At 40.5% G+C, this 16056-nt stretch overlaps 1 long non-coding RNA gene and 1 pseudogene across 1 annotated transcript in view; one reads left to right on the forward strand and one right to left on the reverse strand.

Moving 5' to 3' along the window:
• LOC118894514 overlaps positions 1–16056 on the forward strand; it is a 173049-nt gene that overhangs the window by 43193 nt on the left and 113800 nt on the right. The gene's annotated exons all lie outside the window — the stretch shown is intronic.
• Positions 764–1727, reverse strand: LOC118894512 (annotated as a pseudogene).

A 16056-nucleotide genomic window follows, 5' to 3' on the forward strand; every position in this document is an offset into this window, starting at 1 on the left:
GTAGACTGAATTTTCTCCCTTAGGAAGTTTTCAACCAAATGGGAGTTAAATTAATCTCACTTTAAAGTGCAACAAAGGATATGTAAGGCTAGTGTTTGTTCTGTGACACACAAAAGAGAAGCATCCCTCCAATAGCACTGGCCCAAGAGGTACTACAGTAAGAACTGGCTGCAGGACAAAGTGATCCGTGAGGTCTACCAACAAGCAAGGAGATTCCGGTTTCAGCAGAAAACAGAGGGGATCCCTGCCAAGCTGGCTCTTAACTATACCCAGATCTCAAACAGATCCTGGGTCCCCATAACTGACAAGGCTGGAGCACACAGTGCCAGCACAGCCAAGAGGGCCAAAGTCGTCTAAACTAGTCAGTGAACACCTCTATGCCATGATTTGTCCATGTGCACATGGACAGTGGTAAAGGAATCAAGAAGCCTTGGTTTTGGAACAACACAAACATTATTTACCTAGTAAGTAATGATCAAAGTTCTTGGGTAGAGTAAAGATACAAAAATAGGTAATGAGGTCCCCATACATCACTGCTGAGGTTTAGTCTAACTTTAAATTAAAGCAGTACAAAATGGCATCTTCTGCACAAGGACAAACTTTGCACTAATGTCTCTCAAAAATCAATTATGTCTCCAGCTCTAGCCTCAGTTTGAGAGATATTTTAAAAGACAAAACAAAACTTTTCCTGTGTCAGAGCCAAGGTAAAGGGGAGCTGGGCTCACGACACCCTCTATCCAGAGTCCCTGGAACAGAAAGAGCTCTAGAAGCCAGTGGGTGTGAGAACATTCAAGTCCTACGGTTTGAGATTGTGGGCCCGCGGCAGCTGTTTCTTCCCTTCTATCACTGGGATGTCCATCTTGGGTGGCTTGAACACTGCTGGATCCTCGGCCATTCGGGTGGCCTGCATGCAGATCAGTTCCATTGGAGAAGGCTTCTGGGCTCCTTTGTAGGCCTGGATGGCAAAACCTCCAGAATCAGACTTCTGGAGGGATCTTGGTCCAAAGAGGCTCCATTTATCTGCCGAGCTTCTGTCTTTTTCCCCGCTTCCAGAATCCATGGTGCTAAGACTGGGGCCAGGTAAGGCTGTGGAAGAACCAGAAGTGAACCAGCCTCTGGGCTTCTGCTTAGGGGAAGAGTGGGAGTTGCTGCTTGGGGTGGCCTGGGTGCAGGCCGGCTGCTTCTCCTCCCTTGTTATCTCTCCGCTCTGGAGCTTTAGTTTGTGGAGTGCTTCTGCCACTCGAGGGTACTTGGTCTCCTCGGTGGTGAGGCCCTTGGGGGGTGTGTAGCCAGCATCTCTCAGCCCTGCCTGCTGCTCAAAACGCTGAGTGCTCTCCTGGGTCTGTTTTGTGATCAGAGACCTCATGATGACATGGTTAGCTTTAGCCTTCACCACGGGGACCTTGTCCGCACCGTCAGTGGCCGATGGCAGAGACACTGGCCTCTCCTTCCTCCACCTTGGCGAGGTGCTGATACTTGCACTCCGGAATCACTGGCTTCCAGGGGATGCTGCCCGTGTCCGATGGAGGAGGAGTCATGGGCGTAGGGTCCTGCAGGGCATCATGATAGCTGAATGCCCGGCGGTACGTCCCGATGGGCAGGGACATCTTGCCTAGAGGCCCACGAGGCTCAAGAGCAGGCACTTCTGGTTGTCTCGAAGCCATTGAAAGACTGGGATCCGGGTGCTTTTTCTATACAGAATTCAGAGCTGAGTCCCTGCCACCAGAGTGAAATGATGTGAAGATTATGCTGACAGGTATTAAAGAGGAGCATTGGGCTTCCCTGGTGGCGCAGTGGTTGAGAATCTGCCTGCTAATGCAGGGGACACGGGTTCGAGCTCTGGTCTGGGAAGATCCCACATGACGCGGAGCAACTGGGCCCATGAGCCACAACTACTGAGCCTGCGCATCTGGAGCCTGTGCTCTGCAACAAGAGAGGCCGCGACAGTGAGAGGCCCGCGCACCGCGATGAGGAGTGGCCCCCGCTTGCCACAAATGGAGAGAGCCCTTGCACAGAAACGAAGACCCAACACAGCCAAAAATAAATAAATAAATTAATTAATTAATAATAAAAAAAAAAAAAAAGAGGAGCATTGTCCAGCTGCTGCAAATTAGCAAAGCTGCTCGGCAGGAGTCCATCCATTCCAGAGGTTCTGTTTTTCCGCCTCTGCGGAGCCGCCTGCGGCCCGAGCTCCAGCACTAAAGAGGCTCCGAGGACCCACGTCTCTCAAGAGGCTGTGGCGCATTCATGACCCAAGCCCTGGTGTGAGCGGCGCTGTGCCCGCGGCGACACAGAAGGCCCCAAGCACCAACCAGGGAGGGACCCAAAAATGTATTTCTTATTATGAATCACAACATCACATCATTTACATGAATGCTGAGTGCTGACTTGACAGCAATAACATTTCTTTTGAAATTTTCAAGAATATGATCCTTAATGAAGCAACAACTAGAGAAGTTAAAAAGTTCACACCACTGTCAGAAAAAAATGTGGCCTTTTTCCACGTTAGTTGTAGAATTCTGGCTTAAAAACCCAGGGAGGAACTGATTGGTCTAAGGATGTTAGGAGGTGATTTTTGGTGGACAAAATGATTTTGCAAACAGATTACTGTTTAATCATTCAGATGGCTCTTTTGAGTTACTTTAAGATCTGTGAGGTAGATACAGGCAGTAAGTTCAATAGCTTGTCATTGTAAGCTGGACAGTTTTACAGAATATTGTATTCATTTTTTTCAAAGGCAAATGCAGTCAGGGTATAATGTCATAGCCACTTTCTGGAAAACAATCCAAATGTACATTTTTTTCAAACAGAATTGTAAGCTGTGGTTGATGTGGCAGCCCTATAGCTGAAGTGGACTGATTTCTGTATAACTAATTTCTTTGTGGCGTTTAACCTGGCCAACCTTGGGTTCCACAAACCTCACTGATCAAGTTTCCACCCTTTGCTCGTGTCCTGTAATGTCCCAGGAAGTGGTGTTGAGAGGAAGGAGGAGTTTGGCCCACTTGGGGCTGAGTCGCCATGTTTACTGAAGCTAACAGTGATTTGACCCATCCAAGGAAACTTTTCTCCCTACAGGAACCATTTCCCATCATGTCTCAACTTTTCTCCATTCTACTAGGAAAGATGAATTCTACTTTCCTCCGAGGTAGTAGAGGACAGTCAGGTTGCTGCCAGAAGACAGCTCTTCACACTCTTGAGAATGTGAAATGAATTAGTGTGTGGCCTGAGAGGCTGAAATTTGGCAGAATTGGCAGGTGTGAACATTCTTTCTTCACCTCGTGCAGAGTCATCCGGGGGAAAGAGACGGAGGGTCCTGATATGAGCTGTTTGCCATTGCACGGTGCCGGCCACTGCGTGACACTCTATACCAACAGAGGAGACGTGTGCTCCTGTGAAAAGAACTGACAGATATGATTTGGTTCTGGGAACTGAGCCGTGTGACACCATGCTGGAAACGAAGTCATTAGCTGTGATCTTGTAAAGATTCTGGCATTGTGAGATAAAGTGGTTTGATCACCAATGTGTCACATAATGAGGCTTTGGAGTAGCTTTAAAAGGCGCTGTAGATCAGTATGAAAATGAAATGTTTTACATCTAATGAAAAAATTCTACTCAGAGGAGAATATATTCAACCATTTAAAGTCTGTGTGTGTGTACATGCATGCGTGCATATGTGTGCGTATGTGTGTGGTCTAGACAAAGAGAAAATCCACTTAGGAGAACTTGTAAAGAACCTAGTAAAAATCGTATGGCCAAGACATAGCCTTTAATTTTGAAACTACTGGATGTAAAAATTGAAGGAAGTGAGCATCAGTGAGTGTAAAAGATGACAGCCAGAAAATATCACTGTGAGTTACGATATCAATAGAGCAATGAATTACCAGTGACACAGAGGTGCTTTATGAGCCTTGGCAGGCAATTAGGTAAGAGTGGTTTCTCCTAGCATAGCAATTTGAAGTGGTTATTAACTATGTATACTGAAATTTGATGGGCTAAAAAAAAGTTTAAAAAAAAATAATTTTCACATTGAATTGTTCCCCCCACTATGCTTTAAAAAAAAACCCAAAAAACTCACGATGAGCTGAAGTAAGAGATTTTTATTCCCAAACAAAGATGACTAAACTGAAAGTATAAAACCTTCTATTTTTAGTGGATCCTGACGTTCTTTACTGTTTGCATTCCCAGTTTCCAGATAATATGTTCTCCAGTTGGCCGGTTATTGTGCTTTAAGTCACATTTCACTATGTTAGCAAACAATGGCATGAAGTGAAAGAGTAAAACAAAATCAACTTGGAAAAAAACTAACATAAAAACACAGAAGTCTAGAAGTAGTGTAATTCCTTAGAAAATAAAAGAAAAAAGTGGAGTTAAGATAAAAAGACAATACTATAGATTTTTCTTGGCTATATAAGTGCATATTCTTGTTTGTATTTTTATCTACATGATTGTGAAAAATCACCAGTCGGTTAACTGAATGGAGAAAAAGAAGATGTCAGGTTTTTTATTTTATATATATATATATATATATATATCACATTGTGTATTTAACAAATATTTAGTTCAGTATATATCTACCTCTTTATATATAAAATTATATTTTGACTTTCCAATTGATTCCAACTGTATTCTAAAATAATTATTTAATATATATTAAATATAAGCGTATATTATTTAATGTTATATATTATAAGAATATGTCAGATATGCATATATATTAAATATTTATTTTTAAGGCTGACCATTATGTTCATTAACCAAGGAGTGAAGCAGAATTCTATATTGCTATGTAAATGTGCCACAGACTTTGACATTTTAAGTATTTTCCTTATATTTTAAGTGTGCTTATCTTGAATTACCTGCTACTGGGGCACAGGGTTGGCTGATACCAGAATACACATGAAATATATTTTTAAAAATTAAATGAACACTTTCTATCTTTTAAAGCAATCCATTCTATTGTGCTAGATTATACATAAGGATTAAAAATATATTTACAGTTATTGAACTCGGTTTTGTCCCTTGTAATATCTGCTTGAAAAATTAATTCATATAAATTTTCTGAGCATATCTATTTGTAGAAGTATTTTAAAAAATTAAGTTATATGAAGATAATTAAATTCCAAGGGAAGGAAAACATAGATGAAATAGAAGATGATAAAGCAAGTGGTTCCTGACCTCCACTTGTTGTTCTTTTCACTCTTTGCTGAATCACACTTATGATACAATTACATTTACAATTATTTTAAAAATAAAGTTGAATGTCTAATTTTAGAATCTTAGAAAGTAGAGGCCAAAGGAAAGCACTCTCATCACAGTAAACAGGAAAAGTGGAATCTTCATCGATGCAATGTGGTAACATTCATATCATCACTAGCAGTTTCTCACTATCAGCATACGATTTTGCCAGTGGATATAAATCTGCTTCCTTGCTTTCTATGTCAATCAAAAATAGCATCCTGGCATTTCATTTCGTGTTTCACAGACTGGAGATTTTTAGCAACCTGAGGACATGTGACTTGAAAACATGAGCAGTGTTGAGAACTGTATTCTCTTCCAGTCTTCATAGCTAAAGAGAGTTGGAGTTGAACAATTCCCAGTGCAGCACAGAAAGCTAGAAAATATTAAATTCACAGGATATGGTTTTGCCATAGAAAAATGACTTCGGAGGTTTTTCCGAGTGAGGAGGAAAAGCAGCCAAGCTAGGGATTTGGAGTCATCAGAAATCATGCTGCCTTCCCCTCAGAGATTTTTCTAAGTAAAATAGTTAATTAAAATCTCAGGATCTCAGTTTCTATATCTGTAAAATACCAGGTCTGAAGAGAGAAACTCTAAGATCCCTTTCAATGAAGAAGTTTGATCTTTGTAGGACACTATCCATAATCACACAGATGTATAATCCTATGGAATCTACAAATTAATTTCCCAAGTGAGGTATTTATTAGCTCTTTTGATGGCTGTATGTCATTCTTCGTGTGACTTTGACGTTTCTTGGTCTGTGTGTGACATCTGACCTATTACTGCTACATCCTGAATCAGAGCTTTGGCTGAGCAGGGATGTCCAAGTATAATCCTTATAACCCAGGGAGTCTCATAAATCCCCACAGGGCCATTCGAGGGACCTTGAAGAATTTATGTTTGTGTTGGTAAATTTCTCCACATGGCATCTCTGGGAGCAGTGAAGGAAATGTACATTCTGACAGCTGCAATTTCCTATTGCCAGTGGCTGCTCAGCATTACTGCAGTCATAGGTGTCTGGAACTCAGAAAGTACAAAGGGCGTCATCATAGCTTCCTATTACTGGCCGTGTTTATGTGATCAGTACTCTACAGAGGGCACTTAGAATGGACTAGCACTTTGAAGACAGAGAGAACTAGGCTCAAATCCCAGTTGGCAGCAGCTGGCTGTGTAACCTTGGGGAACTTGACCTCTTTCCTTCGTAAATGGGTGTGACGGATTACATGAGGTCATATTTGTAAAGCACCTAGTATGGTACTGAAGAATTCAAGGAGTGTTCTCTTTGTGCTGCCCTTCCATGCTGTGTTTACTCAGCTACAAATAAAATCAATTCAACCTGTTAGACTGTCAGCAGCTTCAGAACTGGCCTTCTCTTCTGGCTTGAGGCATGCCACCTGCAGTATTTTCCACCAGAAAATAATGTACTTAAAAAAATACTTGTCAATGTAGACTCTGAATATATCTTTGCATTTATAAAAACAAAACCAAAACAACCAGAACAAAGAACATGAACAAGCCATTTACAATAGAATAAATACAGATGGCCAATAAATATGGAAAAAATGGTCCAACTCATCCATCACAGAGAAAGCCGCAATAAAAAAACACAACAGCTTTTTTGAGATATATTTCATATAGCATACAGTTCACCTATTTATAGTATAAATTTCAGTGGTTTTTAGTATATTCACAGAGTTGTACAACCATCACTACAATTAATTTCAGAACATTTTCATACCCCCATCCCGTCCCTCCTCTTTTCACTCCACCTTACCCCGGGCCTCCAGCCCTAGGCAACCACTGATCTAATTTCTGTCTCTGTAGATTTGCCAATTCTGAACATTTTATATAGATTGGAATCATACAATATGTTGTCTTTTGTGACCAACGTATTTCATCTTGTAAAATGTTTTCAAGGTTATCCATATTGTAGCATGTATCTGTACTGAATTCCTTTAAAAAAATTTTACAACTTATATTTTTTTCATTTTTTTGTTGTGGTAAAATATATATAACATAAAATTTGCCATTTTAACCATTTTTTTAAAATAAATTATTTATTTATTTATTTATTTATTTTTGGCTGTGTTGGGTCTTCGTTTCTGTGCGAGGGCTTTCTCCAGTTGCGGCAAGCGGGGGCCACTCTTCATCGCGGTGCGCGGGCCTCTCACTATCGCGGCCTCTCTTGCTGCGGAGCACAGGCTCCAGACGCGCAGGCTCAGTAGTTGTGGCTCACGGGCCCAGTTGCTCCACGGCATGTGGGATCCTCCCAGACCAGGGCACGAACCCGTGTCCCCTGCATTAGCAGGCAGATTCTCAACCATTGCGCCACCAGGGAAGCCCCATTTTAACCATTTTAAAATGCATAATTCAGTGGCATTAATTACACTCACAATGCCATGAAACAAACACCAGTATCTATTTCCAAACTGTTCTTTACCCTAAATAGAAATGTAACCATTAAGCAGTAACTCCCTATTTCCCCCTCTGTCTCAGCCCCTGATAACCTCTCATCTCCTTTCTTCCTCTATGAATTTGTCTATTCTAGATATTACATGTAAGTGAAATCATGCAATATTTATCCTTTTGTGTCTGACTTATTTCACTTAGCATGATGTTTTCAGGGTTCATCTGTGTTGCAGCATATATTAGAACTTCCTTTCCTCTTATGGATGAATAATACTCAACTGTATGGATATACCACATTTTGTTTATCCATTCACTGTTGATGAAGACTTGGGTCGTTTCTACTTTTTGGCTATTGCGAATACTGCTGCAATGAACATTTGTGTGCAAATATCTGTTTGAGTCCCTGATTTCAATTTTTTGGAGCATATACCTAGGAGTGCAATTGCTGGGTCGTCAGGTAACTCTTTTTGAGAAACTGCCAGACTGTTTTCCAAAGTGGCTGCACCAATTTACATTCCCACCAGTAGCGCATGAGGGCTCCAAGTTCTCCGTAGCTTCAGCAACACTTGTTATTATCTGTCTTTTTGATGATAGCCATGCTAGTGAATATGGAGTAATAGCTCACTGTGGTTTTGACTTGCATTTCCCTGATGGTTAATATCTTTTCACATACTTACTGGCATTTGTATATTCTTATGCTGCTAGTGCAAGTGTAAATTGATTTTAAAAAAACAACTTTGGACGACAGGTGGCAATTTTGTTCTTTTTGAGCCAACAAACCCACTTACGGGAATTTACCTGAAGGAGATAATTAGACAAGCATAATGTACACTTAAGTTACTGCAGTTATTTTTATAATAAAGAAAAATTGGAAATACACTCAGCAAAAGAAGTTTTTAAAATAAATTATTGCATACATAAGATGGTATACCATGCAGCTATTAAAGTGATGATATAGAAATAAATATTTTGACATATAAAATACCTAAGATATATTATGGAATGAACAAAGTGGATCACAGAGTAACATGAATTTTACCATTCATGTTAGTGTTCGTCTTCTTCTCTTTGTATTTATGTACATAGGGAGACGTCCAGCAGGATAACTGATAAAAGTGAATAGGGCTTACCTCTAAATGGTGGGATTTGGGATTACCTTTTTATTTCTCCTTTGAGATTTTCTTTGCTGTTAGAACTTGCAAAAAGTTCTGGTATCATAAGAACAGTAATAAAGCTACTTTCAAAGGAAAAATAATTCTGCTCTGAATTGTGCCTCTTACTCTCTCCCTCACTATTGGGGAGCTTTCTGCTTTGACCTCGAGTGCCTACCTTCAAGCCTCGAGAGAATCTCAATGAACTATAGCAACGTAGAGAGCTGGTGGAACAGACACGCCTGTGCCTGTTTTCATTGAATTTCCTTGCAATAATTACACAAGTTTAATTACAGCAAATAAATTAAAATCAATACACTGGAATCAATATGCACAAAACAAAATGTGCCTGTTTTACAGGTCCTAATAGGATCCCAATTAGGAGCCATTCACTCACATATATTTCTAGCACATCAGCCTTTGAATGGAAACTTGTGAGGGATGATGAGGGAAAAATCTAGAACATTTCCCCATTCTGGCACTCATCATTAGCCAAGAGCTCAGTTCATCCAGGCTTGTTCAGCATTGTCTGTGCTCTGTCATGCCTTTGTATATGTTGTTCTATATTCTACCAGAAGGCCTCTCTCCATCTCAGATTCCTAAAAAAGTCCCACTGTTCTACCAAGACAGGCTTTGTTTAACACCTGTGTCTTCCAAGAATATGTAAGTGATTGGAGGTCAGTTTCTTGTTTATCTGTCTTCACAGCTCCAGAGCACAGTGCCTTTGCTCTCACAGCAGGCTTGTCATAAAATATTGACACTTGCCAGTAATGGATTTGTCTGGAAAGTTGCTTTAACTGTGTCCATCTTTAGTTCTTCCATGTGCTTCCCCCAAAAAGTGGAAATGTCCTCTCAACCCCTTCCAATTATATTGAGTAATTCATTGTTTTCCTTGAAGATACCCTTCTTGAAGCACTCCATTTTCTAGCTCCAGTGTGGATTGGTGATTGTCTAGACTAGCTTCAAAGCTGTTGTCCTGGGATCTCCCTTCACCATCATCCTGGGAATTCTCTCTTCCCTCTCCTGGATTGGACCCAGGGCTGGTTTCATGGGGTCTGGGTCCTGTGCCATTACACTTAGAAGGGTCTGCATTTGGCTTAGTGCTTGTTTGTCATCATCTTGAAATTCCTAATAAATTTTGAACAAGGGGTCTTGTGTTTTCATTTTATACTGGGTCTCATCCTGCAAATTATGTTGCTGGTTCTGAAATGGACCCTGAGTTTCTGTTTTTGCTTTCTTAGTAAACTCTCTGATGTGGAAGAGCACCTACTCTGGTAGCTTCCTGAGTAAAGCTGAATAGGAGGCAAATGTTTTTGGGAATTTTGCATGTCTTGAAAAAAATCTTTATTTTACTCTCATACTCTAATAAGAGTGGGGCTCAATATGGAGTTCCCAGTTGGAAGTCATTTTCCTTCAGGGTTTTGAAGGTATTGCTTTATTTTCTTCTTGTGTCCAGTGCTTCTGTTAAGAAGGAAGATGCCCTTCTAATTCCTAACCTGTGTGTATGACCTAGTTTTTTCTCTCTCAGTCACGGCTTTGCTGTCTACTTTTTGGTATCCAAGCTTGATGGCTGGAGTCCCCTCTCCTCATCTCCTTATTTTTGCAGGTGAATTTTTTTTAAAAAAATCATCATTTTAGCAGTATTTTGCGAGAGAACAGAAGATGTAAACACATGTTTTCAATCTGAGCCACATTTCAAGGGCTGTGTCACTTTTCAAGTTTGCCCTTTCTCTTGGTATGCAGAATTAGATGCTAGTGGTGGGGAATAATTTGCATAAGAAGCCCCAGTACCTTCTGGAAGAAATACTAATCTCTCTTTTCAAAATTCAGTGTTAAGGAAAACCTTTGCAGTGATCAAGGGCTGCAGACAAGAAAGAGCACCAAGAACCCCAGAGAGAAGTTCGCCTTGAGAAAAGAGTAGACTGTACCGGTGACCCAGCGTGCTACTTATGCTGCTGGAATAAGGGTTGGCTACATGAGGCTGAACAAAAAAACATCTCCTTCGCATCCAAGAAGATGTAGCAAACCAGTTCTCTATTGTTGAACACTAATGCGTGTGGTTTTCAGTTATTATGAATAGTGTCATCAATATCCTTGTACATACATTTTTGCATGCTATTCTTTTTTACCCTCACATTTTATGTGTTGCTTTGTGTCAGAGTGCCTCCAGAAAAGTTACTGCTTCCTCGGACTTAGTGAGATTTTATTTAAAGGAAAGGATTTCCTTATAAAGACCTAAAAATATTTTTCCCCCTTATTTCATAAATAGAAGAAACATTAAGGTTATTTGAGCCTCTGTTTTTATTTGAGTATGAATATTTGTTAAGGTTCAATTTCCACTGTTGGTGGAAGTGGAATGCATTTGTAATATGGTTATAATACCTAATTATTCATATTCCAGAAAGAAGGATGTATTTTTTAACGGCCTCTGAGATTTCATTCTCACCCAGGTCTACATCTATTTATAAGTATATATTTTACAAGCATTTCTCTGGAAATTTCAGCCATGTGGAAGTAGTCTGATGATAGAATTAAAGAAACTTTTGTTTGCACTTTGTGCTTTTGAGGTTAATGGAAATGTAAAGTGGGAAGCTGTTGGTCTGCACCCTCGGGAACTTCCTGGGTGAAATCCGAAATTGGCCCCCATACCCAGAGGGCAAGGAGAGGCCAAAGAAAGAGGCAGACCACTTGAGATTGGCAGGTGGCAGTTTTACATTTGAGGCTTGGGCAGCCAGCAAGATAAGATCACTGCACCCACCTGCCAGAATCTTAAGAGTTTATATAGAGGCCTTAATGGAGTTCAGTCAGGTATTCAGTCCAGATGGTCTCAGTATCACATTACTCTCTCAAGGGTAATCCTTGAAATGGTTCCAGCTACAGGAACGGTGGGCAGAATGTGTATTCCAAGGACAGGGGAGCGAGTGGGGAGCCTCTGATTGCCCAAGTCCATCTCTTGGGTCAACTGGCAGCCACGTCCTCTTGATGACCTCCCCCCAAAGCAGCAGAGCCCTAGAGAGAAAGCAACAATAGCAGGAGTTCTCGCCCACCCCAGTTTTACTGAGATGTAATTGACATTGTGTACGTTTGAGATATACAAACATAATGATGTGCTACATGTATGTATGGTGAAATGATCACCACGTAAGTTTAGTTCCATCACCTCATGAAGGTACAGTTTGTTTCCTTGTCATAAGAACTCATAAGATTTACTCTCTTAGTGACTTTCTAATACATAATACGGTATTAGCTGTAGTCACCATGCTGTGCATTACAGCCCCCAGACCTTATTTATCTTATAACTAGGAGTTTGAACCTTTTGACCACCTTCACCTAACCCCAACCTGCAACCACAAATCTGATCTCTGTTTCTATGAGTTTGGTCTTTTTAGATTCCACATATAAATGAGAGCATGGAATCGGGAAGAACAAATCTGACTCCATACTGGATCTGTTTCTTTTACTTTAACCTTTATATTCTATTGTTTTTGCTACAAGTTAACCACTATAGGGATGTTGCCTATAGCTTAAAGTATACACAGTGGCCCATCTCTGGGGACCCTGCCTCCCATGTCTGAGCATTAAGCTAAAATACCTTTGTTTAAGCTCACAGGAAACATCCTGACCAGGCCCACCTATGAATGGCTGCAGGAAGGAAGAAATTAACAAATCCCCTCCAGAGTCCGGAGGGAACCAGGAAATATTTGCAACAATTTATCACCTTTTTTTTTACTTTACCTCCTCACTTTCCCCTCTTTGCTTTGTAAAAGAAATTAGCATCCAAACCTGGACAAGATGATTCTTTGGGACACTAGTGTACCCTCTTCTCGGTCTACTGGCTTTCTGAATAACGTTGCCATTCCTTGCCCTACCGCCTTGTCTCTCGTTTGATTGGCCTGTCCTGCAGTGAGCATTATGAGCTTGGACTCGGTAACAATCATACGGTATTTGTCTTTCTCTCTCTGACTTATTTCACTTAGCATAAAAACACCAGGTTTACCACCATTCATATAAATGCTAGAATGTGGTATGTTCTCATCCATGTTCTGGTATATTTAGACTGAATGATACATAAGTTCAGGTAGATAATTTCAAAATATATTGACTTCAATGCATAAGATTGACTCCAAAGGTGTGTGATCTTTTCTGCTGTTCTACATGGCTTTGGATGGCTGAACATCCACCACGAGAGGCCCTGGCAGTTGGATACGTGGCCATGGTGGGAGGAGTACACCTGAGGGTACCTGTGCTCAGGTGGCACAGTTTGTAATGCAAACCTCCTTGAAGGTGACTATTGATCTCCTGCCAAATGTAAGCGCAGAACACTTAATAAACAGCAGCATTTTTTGCTGAATTACCTTTAATTAAAAATATATCACTCATACCAATATAGCTTTAAAATTTTTTAAGAAACATATATATATATATTTTACTTTTCAAATGTTTATTTCATTTTTTAAAAACTTTTTATTTTATATTGGAGTATAGCCGATTAACAATGTTGTGATAGTTTCAGGTACACAGCACAGTGACTCAGCCATACATGTACATATATATTTTTAAAGAGCCTGGAAGTTACCTTCAGCTTCACTCATATTCCCTCACCCTCCTCAATGTCCAGTTGAGCATAACAATTCAACTTCCAAAAATATCTTGCAAGTCAGTTATTTTTTTTTCCATCCTATGCTACCATTGCCTTAATTTATGTTCTAGTATGAATTCAAGATCCCAGCACCTTCTAATTAGGACCCCTGCTTCCAGGGTCGTCCTTATTTAATAACTCCCCACTGTAAACTCATTCAGTCATTCTCCTACTTGAAAATCTTCATGGATATATTATTTACAAAGGGTTAAGATAGTACAAAGATGGTGAGGTTCTCTGGGGCCAGTAAGGATGGCAGCCTACCACCCCTGGGCCAGAGGAAGTAAGGGAACAGTGACCCTGAGTGAACTTGTGACTTTAGGCATGCTGGCTTTTGATAGAAGAATATGGTCACTGCGAAACTGTAACTGGGCAGGGAGGGAACTGGGGAAATAAACACCCCACCTGTCTCCGCACGCCCTATGATCTCCTGCTGGAACTAGCCATTGCCCAACCCTGTCAAAAGCTAGAAGGCAAGCAAGGGAGCATGGTGATGCTGTCCACAAATATTAGCTCCCTGGGGTACAGATCAGGTGGAGAGAGGATGTGGGGGGAAAGGGCAAATTGCTGAAGGCAATTCAGCGGAGCAGCTTTTTCTGATTCCCCCAAGCTGAACTCATTTCTCCCTCATTGAATTTCCAAGGACATTTTATTCATTCCTTCACTCAGGCACCTGTGATATTATATTTGTAATTTATTTCCATGTTTAGATGATAAACTCCTTCATTTAAAGGCTCTATCTTTTTTTTTTGTTTTAACATCTTTATTGGAGTATAATTGCTTCACAGTGGTGTGCTAGTTTCTGCTCTATAACAAAGTGAATCAGCTATACGTATACATATATCCCCATATCTCCTCCCTCTTGCGTCTCCCTCCCACCCTCCCTATCCCACCCCTCTAGGTAGTGACAAAGCACCGAGTTGATCTCCCCATGCTAGGGGGCTGCTTCCCACTAGCTATCTATTTTACATTTGGTAGTGTATATATGTCCATGCCAGTCTCTCACTTTGTCCCAGATTACACTTCCCACTCCCCGTGTCCTCAAGTCCATTCTCTACGTCTACGTCTTTATTCCTGTCCTGCCTCTAGGTTCTTCAGAACCCCCCCTTTTTTTTTTTAGATTCCATATATATGTGTTAGCATACGGTATTTGTTTTTCTCTTTCTGACTTACTTCACTCTGTATGACAGACTCTAGGTCCATCCACCTCACTACAAATAACTTAATTTCGTTTCTTTTTAAGGCTGAGTAATATTCCACTGTATGTATGTGCCACATCTTCTTTATCCATTCATCTGTTTATGGACACTTAGGTTGCTTCCATGTCCTGGCTATTGTAAATAGAGCTGCAATGAACATTGTGGTACATGACTTTTTTTTTTTTTTAACATCTTTTTTGGAGTATAATTGCTCTACAATGGTGTGTTAGTTTCTGCTTTATAACAAAGTGAATCAGCTATACATATACGTATATCCCCATATCTCCTCCCCTTAGCATCTCCCTCCCACCCTCCCTATCCAATCCCTTTAGGTGGTCACAAAGCACTGAGCTGATCTCCCTGTGCTATGTGGCTGCTTCCCACTAGCTATCTATTTTACATTTGGTAGTGTGTGTATATGCATGACTCATTTTGAATTATGGTTTTCTCAGGGTATATGCCCAGTAGTGGGATTGCTGGGTCGTATGGTAGTTCTATTTTTAGTTTTTTAAGGAGCCTCCATACTGTTCTCCATAGTGGCTGTATCAATTTATATTCCCACCAACAGTGCAAGAGGGTTCCCTTTTCTCCACACCCTCTCCAGCATTTATTGTTTGTAGATTTTCTGATGATGGCCATTCTGACTGGTGTGAGGTGATACCTCATTGTAGTTTTGATTTGCATTTCTCTAATGATTAGTGACGTTGAGCATCCTTTCATGTGTTTGTTGGCAATCTGTATATCTTCCTTGGAGAAATGTCTATTTAGGTGTTCTGCCCATTTTTGGATTGGGTTGTTTGTTTTTTTGATATTGAGCTGCAGGAGCTTCTTGTAAATTTTGGAGATTACTCCTTTGTCAGTTGCTTCATTTGCAAATATTTTCTCCCATTCTGAGGGTTGTCTTTTCATCTTGTTTATGTTTTCCTTTGCTGTGCAAAAGCTTTTAAGTTTCATTAGGTCCCATTTGTTTATTTTTGTTTTCATTTCCATTTCTCTAGGAGGTGGGTTCGAAAGGATCTTGCTGTGATTTATGTCATAGAGTGTTCTGCCTATGTTTTCCTCTAAGAGGTTTAAGTGTTTGACCTTACATTGAGGTCTTTAATCCATTTTGAGTTTTTTTTGTGTATGGTGTTAGGTAGTGTTCTAATTTCATTCTTTTACATGTAGCTGTCCAGTTTTCCCAGCACCATTTAGGAAGAGGCTATCTTTTCTCCACTGTATATTCTTGACTCCTTTATCAAAGATAAGGTGACCATATGTGCGTGGGTTTATCTCTGGGCTTTCTATCCTGTTCAATTGATCTATACTTCTGTTTTTGTGCCAGTACCATACTGTCTTGATTATTGTAGCTTTGTAGTAGAGTCTGAAGTCAGGGAGCCTGATTCCTCCAGCTCCGTTTTTCTTTCTCAAGATTGCTTTGGCT

The sequence above is a fragment of the Balaenoptera musculus genome, chromosome 4, assembly GCF_009873245.2.
Source record: "Balaenoptera musculus isolate JJ_BM4_2016_0621 chromosome 4, mBalMus1.pri.v3, whole genome shotgun sequence".
NCBI classification, from domain to species: Eukaryota; Metazoa; Chordata; class Mammalia; order Artiodactyla; family Balaenopteridae; genus Balaenoptera; species Balaenoptera musculus.